Genomic DNA, 13,587 nt, shown 5'->3' with positions numbered 1-13,587 from the left:
TGAAAAGGTTGCCCCTTAGGTCTCTTTCATATCTTTCCCCCTCACCCTAAACCTATGCCCTCTAATTCTGGACTCCCCAACCCCAGGGAAAACATTTTGTCTATTTATCCCGTCAACGCCCCTCATAATTTTGTAAACCTCTATAAGGTCACCTCTCAGCCTCTGGCGCTCCAGGGAAAACAGCCCCAGCTGTTCAGCCTCTCCCTATAGCTCAAATCCTCCAATCCTGGCAACATCCTTGTAAATCATTTCTGACCTTTTCAAGTTTCACAACATCTTTCCAATAGGAAGGAGATCAGAATTGCACGCAATATTCCAACAGTGGCCTAACCAATGTCCTGGACTGCTGCAACATGACCTCCCTGTACTCATATATTCTGACCAATAAAGGAAAGCATACCAAACGCCTTCTTCACTACTTGCAAAATCTTCCTCGCAAAGCTCTGGGGTCTAGTACCAACAATGGGAGAGCTGTCTCACAGAATAGACAAGCAATAGCCTGACATAATCATGTTGACAGAATTGTATCATATATATAATGTCCTAGACATATCATCCGAAAAATAACCTCCCAACTCCTATATTCAATGCTCTATCCAACACAGGAAAGCATACCAAATGCCTTCTTCACTATCCTATCTACCTGCAACTCCACTTTCAAGGAACTATGAACCTGCAATCCAAGGTCTCTTTGTTCAGCAACACTCCACAGGACCTTACCATTAAGTATACAAGTCCTGCCTTGATTTGCCTTTCCAGAATGCAGTACCTCACATATATCTAAATTAAACTCCATGTGCTATATGTCAGCCTATTGGCCCATCTGATCAAAATCCTGTTGTACTCTGAGGTAACCTTCTTCATTGTCCACTACATCTCCAATTTTGGTGTCATCTGCAAACCTCCTATGTTCACATCCAAATCATTTATATAAATGATGAAAAGTAGTGGACCTAGCACCGAACCTTGTGGCACACCACTGGTCACAGGCCTACAGTCTGAAAAGCAACACTCAAAGACCATCCTCTGTCTTCTACCATGTTGCCACTGTACAGGACATTGGTTAGGCCACTGTTGGAATATTGCATGGAATTCTGGTCTCCCTCCTATCTGAAGGATGTTGTGAAACTTGAAGGGTTCAGAAAGGATTTACAAGGATGTTGCTGGGGTTGGAGGATTTAAGCTATAGGAAGAGGCTAATTGGGTGGGACTGTTTTCCCTGGAGTGTCAGAGGCTGAAGAGTGACCTTACAGAGGTCATGAGGTTTATAAAATCATGAGGGGGATGGATAGAGTAATTAGACAAGGTATTTTCCCTGGGGTGGTGGAGTCCAGAACTATAGGGCATAGGTTTAGAGTGAGAGGGGAAAAATTTAGAAGGGACTTAAGAGGCAACTTTTTCACATAGAGGGTGGTGCGTGTATGGAATGAGCTGCCAGAGAAAGTGATGGAGGCTGGTACAATTACAGCATTTAAAAAGCGTTTGGATGGGTATATGCATATGAGGAGTTTAGAGAGATATGGGCCAAGTGCGGGAAAATGGGACTAGATTAGGCTGGGATATCTGGTCAGCATGGAGGAGTTGGATGAAGGGTCTGTTTCCATGCTGTATAACTCTATGACTCTATGGCCTCTTTGACTAGCAGAGATTACAACACAATGCGCAGTGGCACCAGTTGGGAGGGAGATGCCCTAGGAATCCTCAACATTGACTCCAGATCCCCTGAAGACCCATGGCATCAACAAAACATGGACAAGGAAACTTTATGCTGATTACAACATGCACCATCTGCTTCCCCTAGTGCTCCTCCAACTGTGTTGTGTGGCACTTTCACCATGCAGAATGGAATCAAATCTAACAAGTCAAGGCTGGGCTGACAGACATCAGAAACAGTGGAATCATACTCTAATACAATCTGAAACCTCACGTCCCAGCATCTCTCTCGTTCTACTATTGCCACCAAACCAGGGAATCAACACTGGTTCAATGGAGAGTGCAGCAGGTCTACCAGGAACGAAAAATGAGGTATCACCCTGGTAAAGCTACAACACGGGACTAGAGTACATGTGTCCCTCTACCATAAGGTCAGAAATGGGGATGTTCACTGATGATTGCACAATGTACATCACCATTTGTGATTCCTCACACATTTAAGCAGTCCTTATTCAAACACAGTAAGATTTTGGTTGATGAGTGACAGCTGACATACATGCCACACAAATGCAAAGCAATGACCATCTCCCAATAAGCGAGATACAATGTTTCAACAGTTCACCACCACCTTCTCAAAGTCAACTGGAGATGAGCAATAAAAGTTGACCCAGGCAGTAACACCTACATGGCATAAATGTAAATCAGGTATGAAAAGCAATCAGAAGACCAAATGAAATGGCAACCTTTGTCTCTGAATGTGAAAGGGGTCAGACTCCATCAGTAGTACAGTGGTTCAGTTGTTAGTCTGGCCACTGACCCTCAGGAAGAGAATATTGCTGGTAGCTAGATTGGAAATTGAAAGCTAGGACCTCTAAAGCAGGATTTGTTTAATTATTCATAAACCTATGTGTTAGTAAGCATCAAAATGGAATCATTGAATAATTGAACACTTGGTTAAAAAGCTGATGCAGGAGGGTGGACAACAGAATTCTGAGGCAGTGGAACTGATTCTGGGAAAGCTGAGACCTGCAAAAGTTGGACACTGAGCAGGACAGGGATAACTATTCTTGCAGGGAGATTTGTTAGTGCCTATTGGTGAGAGTTTCAACTAGATTAGCAAGGGGTTGGGAACTGGAAAGCAGGGAACAGGAGGCAGAAACTGAGGAAGTGAAACTGAAAAACAGAGGAAACAAAAATTTATCAATCAACAGCACAGAAAATTGGCAACATTAAGTGTGTAAAGTATTCTGACCCACACAGATCACCTTATAGCTATATTAAATGTTAATTCCAAATGTATTTTTAAAAGAGGAATGATATAGCCAAAACGATTGCAGATGTAAACCTAGTGACTACGTGTAGAGAAATTGTGGAATGTCACTTCTATAGAGAGTTAGGAAAACCTCAAATGGAAAGAGTGTAAAGGAAGAGATATCAAGAGGCTGACTATCTAACCTCCTCTCAGCAGGAGCCATCTCCTTTAAATGTTTGTTCTTTACCCTTCAAGTGATCTATGACAATGTGTTATAAAGGTGAGCTTCAACCTTAACCTGTGTCTGTGTATGAAGTGTTAGTGGCTTGACATTCTCATGTGTGGACAATTGTGCTGTGTAGGTCACAGCTTTGAGAGCAGTCTTTGAACACCCCTACATTTTAGATAAAGAAGGGAAAATCTATTCACTTACTCGGAATGTTGCCAGCCAGCCATTGTTGAAAGAAGCCAGAACAAAAGCATTTTAGACAAACTGCAAAGCCAAGTATCTCGACTGTTCAACTGACAAATTCAATGTTCCAGGTTATCACTGTAACAGCTACAGTACCTTCCATGTACTCTTCACAAACAAGTTAGAAACTAAACAAAAAAAAATTGCAGGTGCTGGAAATGAAAAACAAAACAGAAATCCCTGTAAAACTCAGCAGATCTGGCAGCATCTGTGGAGAGAAAACAAAGTTAACATTTCAGGTCCAGTGACATTAACTTAAAGACTAACCGGTTTATTCAAAAACCTGTTAATTGTTTTAATCTGTGAATGTGTAATAAATCCGGAAGTCCTGGGTATGTTTTATAAACAAGTAAAAAGTGAGGTCTGCAGATGCTGGAGATCAGAGCTGAAAATGTGTTGCTGGTTAAAGCACAGCAGGTCAGGCAGCAACCAAGGAACAGGATCCTTGGATGCTGCCTAACCTGCTGTGCTTTAACCAGCAACACATTTTCAGCTATGTTTTATAAACGGCAATGTCTTAATAATAAACTTACATTATTGTTTCCAGGTTTCTCCATGATGTGATTCATTCTATCTCTGTAACTTCTTCTGTCTTAGAGTTGTCTGAGATCTCTGTGATCTGCAGTTGTGACTTGCTGCACATACTGATTTTCATCTCTCCAGCATTAACAGCAATGCCTTTTGCTGTCTGAGGTCTAACCTCTGCAATTCCCTCCTTAAGCCTCTGCAACTTTGTTTCCCTGATCTAAACATGTCCTAAAGCCTGCCTCTTTGATCAACCTTGTGATCACCTCCTTACTAAGCTTCGTGTTGAATATTGTTTCTCCTGTGAAATACTTAAGGTTGTTCGATGATAAGCTGCTATACAAATGTAAATTTACATTTCTTTTTGCATTTGATCCTTTTTATTAGTTTCTGAATTCTTGTTAGTGGTGTGAATGAGAAATAATAGAAATTCCAAGTGCAGATTTTGAATTTTTTGAGATATTGCATTATGATTCTCTTTAGATTTTTAGATTAGATTAGACTTACAGTGTGGAAACAGGCCCTTCGGCCCAACAAGTCCACACCGACCCGCCGAAGCGCAACCCACCCATACCCCTACATTTACCCCTTACCTAACACTACGGGCAATTTTAGCTTGGCCAATTCACCTGACCCGCACATCTTTGGACTGTGGGAGGAAACCGGAGCACCCGGAGGAAACCCACGCAGACACAGGGAGAACGTGCAAACTCCACACAGTCAGTAGCCTGAGTCGGGAATTGAACCCGGGTCTACAGGCGCTGTGAGGCAGCAATGCTAACCATTGTGCCACTGTAACTCACTCACAAGTGTTCTATGTTTACTATACTATGTTTCCAATCATTCATTTGTAACTCTTTACTAACTCACTCAAAACAGCACTATATTTAATATATTGTTTCCATTCATTCGTTTTGTAGTACATTTTACTCTTATAAGATAAACATCCCTTCCAGCCAATTACTGTTTCTTTATACTTTTTTAATTGTTAGAATTCATTTTTAATTCTTAAAATTCTTATATCTGTTTCTTTATCAAAGGTTACCCCTGAATAAGTGTTAATACTGTAACCTAATCAGAACAAGGCCATCCAACTATGATGTCTCCTTAACCCACTCTAAACCATTGAAAGATTAACCGTCTCTCAGGACCTGAATTGGTCGCAGAATATCAAACAGTTTCTTCCAATAGAATGTATTTTTTAAATACATATTGAATAGATCCCCGACCCCCTTTAAGAAACATAAAATCAAAACAGTGCTGTCAAAGAACTGTCAAAACCAGCAATAGTAAATGAAATCTCACAACTCAGCTGCAGGACAATTTAATATCCTCTATACATTTACTTAGTACATGTATAATTTCTCACCTATTTCAATTATATGAATCTAGTATTTTTACTAACATTACTAACTTTAAAGGCAAAATGACTAACACCTCTTAATTATGCAAACTCCGACTGGACAGACATTCTAATCCCACCAGGGGTAACAGCCAGCATTTAACAAGTGCTTAACCCATCCTGTGTCTCCCGTATTTCCTGTTACTCTTGGATATTTGTGACTGCTCTTGTCTTGGAGCTCCATCAGACTGCTCTTGCCTTGGAGCTCCATCAGATTGAGGTTGAAGTCATTTAGAGTCTAATTTTCATCCTGGTTGTCAACATAAAATGGACAATAGAGAATCAACAACCAGAAATATCCTTAAGTAAAAAATGAGGTCTGCAGATGCTGGAGATCACAGCTGCAAATGTGTTGCTGGTCAAAGCACAGCAGGTTAGGCAGCATCTCAGGAATAGAGAATTCGACGTTTCGAGCATAAGCCCTTCATCAGGAATAAGAGAGAGAGAGCCAAGCAGGCTGAGATAAAAGGTAGGGAGGAGGGACTAGGGGGAGGGGCGATGGAGGTGGGATAGGTGGAAGGAGGTCAAGGTGAGGGTGATAGGCCGGAGTGGGGTGGGGGCGGAGAGGTCAGGAAGAGGATTGCAGGTTAGGAGGGCGGTGCTGAGTTGAGGGAACCGACTGAGACAAGGTGGGGGGAGGGGAAATGAGGAAGCTGGAGAAATCTGAATTCATACCTTGTGGTTGGAGGGTTCCCAGGCGGAAGATGAGGCGCTCCTCCTCCAGCCGTCGTGTAGTTGTGTTCTGCCGGTGGAGGAGTCCAAGGACCTGCATGTCCTCGGTGGAGTGGGAGGGGGAGTTAAAGTGTTGAGCCACGGGGTGATTGGGTTGGTTGGTTCGGGCGGCCCAGAGGTGTTCTCTGAAGCGTTCCGCAAGTAAGCGGCCTGTCTCACCAATATAGAGGAGGCCACATCGGGTGCAGCGGATGCAATAGATGATGTGTGTGGAGGTACAGGTGAACTTGTGGCGGATATGGAAGGATCCCTTGGGGCCTTGGAGGGAAGTGAGTGTGGAGGTGTGGGCGCAAGTTTTACATTTCCTGCGGTTGCAGGGGAAGGTGCCGGGGGTGGAGGTTGGGTTGGTGGGGGGTGTGGATCTGACAAGGGAGTCACGAAGGGAGTGGTCCTTGCGGAACGCTGATAGGGGAGGGGAGGGAAATATATCCTTGGTGGTGGGGTCCGTTTGGAGGTGGCGGAAATGGCGGCGGATAATACGTTGTATGCGCAGGTTGGTGGGGTGGTAGGTGAGAACCAGTGGGGTTCTGTCTTGGTGGCGGTTGGAGGAGCGGGGCTCAAGGGCGGAGGAGCGGGAAGTGGAGGAGATGCGGTGGAGGGCATCGTCGATTAGTCCAGTTTTATTCTCCACTGAAGTTAATTAAAGTGAAATGTAAAACAAGCTGCAATGCACTATATTACTGGATATGTTCTACACTATTCCTCTCATCAACTTTATTGAATCTACTTGGGTTATTTTCAGGCAATTTGTTCTGTCTAAACCACTTACAGTTAAAACTTGCTTTTTGTGGTTTTCCTTCTCCCATTGACTCATGAGGTATTTTATATCCCACGCATTGTAAAAAAGGAAGCCAACATTAAAAATTTTTTATGACTCTTGGAGTAATAATGGAAACGTCATGCCCTTCTGGATAAGTGCACTTTTACCAATAGTTTATCATGGTAGGATATTGCGCACTATTCAATGACAATGATTTAATTGTATTGGGTAATCCAATACCAATGGTTTTAAAGATCATAGAGTCATAGAGATGCACAGTGTGGAAACAGACTCTTTGGTCCAACTCGTCCATGCTGATAGATATCCTAACCTAATTTAGTCCCATTTGACAGCATTTGGCCCATATTTCTCTAAACCCTTCCTATTCATTTACTCATCCAGATGCCTTTTAAATGTTGTAATTGTACCAGCCTCCACTACTTCCTTTGGCAGCTCATTCCATACACGTGAAAAAGTTGCCCCTCAAATCCCTTTTATATCTTTCCCCTCTCGCCTTAAACCTATGCCCTCTAGTTCTGGATTCCCCACCCCAGGGAAAAGACCTTGTCTGTTTATCCTATCTATGCCTGTCATCATTGTGTTGAAATTCTAATGTTCATGTTCATTCTAGAGAACCGTTAGATCTTGTGGTCACCCAGTCATAGAAAAGATATTATTAAGCTGGAGAGGTTTCAGAAGAGATTTATTAGGATGTTGCTGGGTATGGAAGGTTTGAGTTATAAAGAAAAGCTGGATAGACTGGGATATTTTTCATGGAGCATAAGAGGTTTAGAGGTGACCTTATAGAAGTTCATAAAATGATGGGGGGTATAGGTAGGATAAATGGAAGGTGTATTTTTCCTAGTCTGGGGGATTTCAAGACTAGGAGGCATATATTTAAGGTGAGAGAGAGATTTAAAAAAGACAGAAGTGGCAAATTTTGTACACAGAGGGTGGTTCATGTTTAGAATTAACTTCCTGAGGAAGTGCTGGATGTGGGGACAATTACAAGACATTTGGATAAGTACATGAATAGGAAAGGTTTTGAGGGATATGGGCCAGGAGCAGGCAGGTGGGACTGGTTTAGTTTGGGATTATGTTCAGCATGGACTGGTTGGACTGAAGGGTCGGTTTCCTGGCTGTATGACTGTAGGACTCTATGACTCTAAGAGATCATATCAGTGGATCAGTGTCAATTTCAAGAGGGCCAGCAAATATATGTGCTAAGACAATCTTGAGAGAGCCATTAAATCGGAGGTCATTGCTGGCACAGGGTATGATTGATTGTCATGCATATGACCATCAAGACTTCCAAAGTACAACGAGTAGCCTTCATCAACAGAAGTGGGGAGGTGCATGGCTGCTCAGTGCTGAGCAGTGCTTCCTTATATATACTTCAGAATCCCAGATTAGATTAGATTAAATTCCCTACAGTATGGAAACAGGCCCTTCAGCCCAACCAGTCCACACCGACCCTCCGAGGAGTAACCCACCCACACCCATTTCCCTCTGACTAATGCACCTAACACTATGGGCAATTTTGCATGACCAATTCACCTGACCTGCACATCTTTGGACAATGGGAGGAAACTGGAACACCCAGAGGAAACCCACACAGACACGGGGAGAACGTGCTAAACTCCACACAGTCAGTCACCCAAGGCTGGAATCTAATCTGAGACCCTGGTGCTGTGAGCCACCACAGCTTTTCTGCAATCCCCTCCTAATGATTGCTGAGAGACAGGGAGTGCCCACTAAAGACAGCCACTCATTCTTGTAACCAACCACGCAGGGATGCTTTAGGAGAGCTGCAATCCCTGTTTTAGAGAAACCTGATCAACAATGGAACAGGCCATTGGGCCCCTGAAGATTTGATTCAGGTGCATAGATGTGCTCCAGTATGCTCCAGTGAGAGTTTTTTTGTTTGGTGGTGATCTACTGTGTACTACACAACCTAGTGCCTTGAAGATGGGGGGCATTAAAGGATTATCTTGTGGATTGCCATCCCATCAATGGCAATGAGGAGGTGGAGGCAGCTGCTGGAGTGGGGTGGTAGTCTAGATAGGTAGAAGTTATTCCCAATTGTCAAACGCTTGAGAGCTATAGGATGCTGATTTAAGTTGATTGGCAAAAGGATCAAGGCAGCATAAGGAAAGACAGTTTTCAACAGTGTGTGGTTAGGTTCTGGAAGTTTGGGTTTTTCTGAATTCTTTCTGTACCTACTCTTAGCATATTAGTGATCTGTGCACCTGGACCACCAAGTTACTTTGAATTACATTGCTTCTAACTTTCCATAATTTAGAAAGTGTCATTATAAGCCCAAAGTGAATGATCCTGTATTTGCTGATATTGACATTACAATGACATGCTGATAGTCTCCGATCAGTTGAAGATTTTCAAACTGTTGAGTCACCATATTCTTATAAACTCTATTACTGTAGTTGGATAATTGGAAATCATTCATCTGGTTAGATGTCGCTCAGCCCTCTCCACCATCTGAGGTGCTGCTCCACCTTGTTCTGACCCGTCGTTTCTTTTGGTAACACCTATCAGTTTATGTTAAAGGGTTTTGCTCTTCTCCCTTATTTCATTCACTTTGCTTTTCCATGGCAACTATTCAGATCCCTTCACATCTACCCGAGACATACATTCTATTTCTTTAATTAATAAAGTTTTGCACAGTATGTTCAAGACTGAGACAGATTTTTAACCAGTAAAGAAATCAAGTTTTGTAGGGCTATAACAGGAAAGAGGAGTTGAGGATTATCAGATCAGCCTTGATCTCACTGAATAGCAGAACAGACTTGATGATCCATATATCTCATTCTTACATTCTACGATCTATTGTCCCATTCCAACATGATTTGGCCTTGAACATTTTATCATTTGGTCTTTCTCATCTTCCAACTTACTATAGACCTTCCCTTCTTTTTCGCACTCTCCCCTGTCGAACTCACAGAATCAATTATAAGCACAGAAGAAGACTATTTGGTTTGTCTGATATATACCAGCTCTCTACAAGAGCAACAGAGTTCGATGGTTGTTTTTGATCAGTGAACACCCAGTGTGCTAAAAGACCACTGTAGACTTCTATGACTCTACAACAGTTCCAATTCCCTGCCTCCTTCCTGAGGTGGTGCATTGCCTCTGGTTATTTTGACAATTACCTTAAACCTTTATCCTCTGGCTGTCAATCCTTTTACCATTGGGAGTAATTTCTACCTATCTGCTCTAAATCCACACCCCAGCAGCTTCTGCTATGTATTTGTTGCTATCAAAGATGGGCATGAAAAGCCACATATCCAAATTTTACAATGACATAATAGCTTGTAATGCAAGCAATGTCAATAGAAACATAAAATTATAAAGACTCGTTTATAGCTTGATTAAGTGAATGGGTAAAACTGACAAATGAATTACCATATGGGCAATGTGAGATTGTTCACTTTGGAATAGGACAAAACACTTCTAAATGATGGAAAGCCAGAAGCAATGTAGATCCAAAGTGACTTTGCTTTTAATAAAAGTCACAGCTGACAGTAACTGCTGAAGGAGAGTGAACTGATTTTCCTCAAGGTTAAAGTGGCCTACTGCAGGAAACACAGAGAGAGAGGGAGAGAGAGGGAGAGAACTCCTCAGCTGGTTGTAGTCTAAAATCTTTTTTGTACCTTGTTCACAGCACCAAGTTGTTCAGCCATCTGAGAACCAACCACATAATTGTTGGCAAGCAAAAGACGGTTGTCATTGGTAACCGGTCACTAGTCCACAAACCGATCTGCCACTTTTTGTCAACTGAAGTTTCATTTGGACACAGCTCCTCAGCTCCAATTCATCTGCGACCACTGCTGTATCCAACAACTTTGTAAATAATGTTTACAATAAGACCAAAGGAAATAGGAACCAGGAATAGGCCATTCAGCCCCTCATGCCTACTCTGTCAATCAATAGAATCATTGCTGATCCCACACTCCTCACGTCCACTTTCCTGCCTTTCCCCCATACCACTTGATTTCTCTACTGATCAAGAATCTATCCATCTCAGCCTTAAGTATACACAATGTATCTGCCCTCACAGCTCTCTGTGACAAATTCCAAACACTCTCAACTCTCCGAAAGAAGACATTCCTCCTTATCTCGTCTTAAAATAGTGCCTCTTTATTCTGAGACTATACCCTCCGGTCTTAGACTCTCATATGATGGGAAACATCCTCTCAACATTAAGCCCCTTGAAAATCCTATATGTTACAATGAGTTCACCTCCCATTCATCTAAACTCCAATAGTAAAGTTCGAACCTGTTTAATCTTTCCTTATGAGACAATCCCTCCATATCATGGATCATCCTAGTGAACCTTCTCTGAACTGCCTCCAATAATTAGCTCTTTAAATAAGGGGACCAAAATTGCTCACAGTACTCTAGATGTGGTCTCACCAGCAGTTGCAGTAAGACTTCTGTATTCTTATACTCCAACCCCTTTGAAATAAGGGCCAACGTTCCATTAGTCTTCCTTATTCCCTGCTGCACCTGTCTGTTAGCTTTCTGTGTTACATGTACAGGTAACCCCAAGTCCATTTGTGTTGCAGCTTTCCATAGTTCTTCACTATTTTAATAATACTCCATTCTTTTGTCCTCCCTTCCAAAATGAATAACATTTTCCCACATTACTCTCCAATTGCCACCCTATTGCCCACTTACTTAACCTATCAATACCTCTCTGTAAACTTTTTGTATCCCTCTGAGAACCTGCCTTTTCACATATGTTCGCTTCATCTGCAAATTCCATTACAGTACATTCACTTCCTTCCTTTAAGTCATTAATATATATTGTAAACAGTTGTGGTCCTAAGTAGTGATCTCTGTGGGGGTCACCAGCCTGAAATTGAATCCTGTATTCTCATTCACTGTTTCCTGTCCATGAGCTAATTCACTATCCAATTCTATTCCATGACAATATACTAACTACCCCAACAGCGTGGACTCCTATCTTATGATGGAACCTTTTAAATTAGTCAGACATGATTTCCCTTTCATGAAGCCATGCTGACTCTATTTGATGGAGTTATGATTTTTCAAATGTTCTGTATTACTTCCTTAATAATTGATTTCAACTTTTTTCCAACAATTGGTGTGAAGTCAATTGGCCAATAGTGAGCTGCTTTTAAAAATACACAGTTTTTAACAAAAGAAAACAAAAATACTATTTTCTTTCATTTTAATTAGTTCAGGAATTGTCTGCACATTTTCAAATGTTTTACTTAAAGAAACGGAATATGTTTTTAGGGCAAGTAATTAAGCAGGTGATTGGGTAAATCAATGAATGAATTGGTAACAGATGCCATAGTCCGGGATCCCACAACCAACAGATCAGAATCCTGCAGTCCTGCCATTCCAGTTGTGAATGGTGGTGGGCAATTAAATAACTAACAGGAGGTGGAATCTCTACAAATATCCCACATTTGGTGTATGGGGAGGCTAGAATATCAGTGCAAATGACAAGGCTGAAGTACTTGCATCAATATTCAGCCAGGAGTTTTGAGTGGATGATCCACCTTGGCCTTCTCCTCAGGATCCCAGCCTCATGTTAAACAACTCGATACACTCCAGGTGATTTCAAGAAGCAACTGAAATGCTATATACTGCAAAGGTCAACGTTCCCTCTAAGCTGTGCACACAGCTGCTCCAATATTCCACACACAGCAATCGATGTCCAGATTCTGGAAGATGCTGCCACACACAGGCTTTAGAACTGGTCAGAAGTTTAGAGAGAACAGCAGCAAAGGCTATCGACCCGAACACCATTTCAGAAAAATTCCTGAAGACTTGTTCTCCAGAACCTTTCCAGTACAGCCACCAAACTGGCATCTACTTGACAATGTGGAAAATTGCCCACAAATTACATCCAGCACACAAAAAGCAGACGAATCCAACTTGGTCAATTAGTGATTTCTCAGTCTCCTCTCCAAAGTTGGGGAAGGGGTAATTGACAGTGATATCAAGCAGCCCTTGCAACAATATAACCTGTTCATTGACACTTAGTTTGAGACCACACGGGTCCTCAGCTCATTAAAGCTTGATTCAAATGTAGACAAGAGTTGAAACTCGGGGAGAGGTAGGCGTAACTGCTCTTCATGTCAAAGCAGCATCAAGGAGCCAGAGCAAAATATGAGTTAATAGGAATGAGAGGAAGAAGCACTCCATTGGTCAGAGTCATTACTTGGCACAAAGGAACATTACCTCAGGGTAATGTCTGCGGCCCAACCATCTTCAGGTGCTTCATCAATGACCTTCCCTCCATCGTAAGGTCAGAAGTAGGGATGTTTGCTGATATTTGCACAATGCTCAGCACCTCTCATGATTCCTGTGACAATGATGCAGGCTGTGTCCAAATGTAGCAAAAATGGGACTGCACCCAGCCTTGGGCTGATAAGTGGCAAAGCAAGCAGCATTCACACCGCAGTATGTAGAGGGTAGTGCGTGTATGGAACAAGCTGTCAGAGGAAGTGGTGGAGGTTGGTATGGATTGCAAAATTTAAAAGACATCCAGATGGGTACAGAAGGGTTTGGAGGGATATGTGCCAAAAACTTGCAAATGTGATTAGATCAGATTGGGATGTCTGGTCAGTGCAAATGAATTGGACCGAAGGATCTGTTTCTGTGCTTTATAACTCTATGATGTTATAAGTGCCATTAAATGGTAATTTCTAATAAGATAGAATCTAACCATCATATTTTGACATTGAATGGCATCGCATTGTTAAATTCTCAACTCTCTGCCCCACTATCACCAATTT

The sequence above is a fragment of the Hemiscyllium ocellatum genome, chromosome 22, assembly GCF_020745735.1.
Source record: "Hemiscyllium ocellatum isolate sHemOce1 chromosome 22, sHemOce1.pat.X.cur, whole genome shotgun sequence".
In the NCBI taxonomy this organism is placed as follows: Eukaryota; Metazoa; Chordata; class Chondrichthyes; order Orectolobiformes; family Hemiscylliidae; genus Hemiscyllium; species Hemiscyllium ocellatum.
This window is presented reverse-complemented; position numbering follows the sequence as displayed.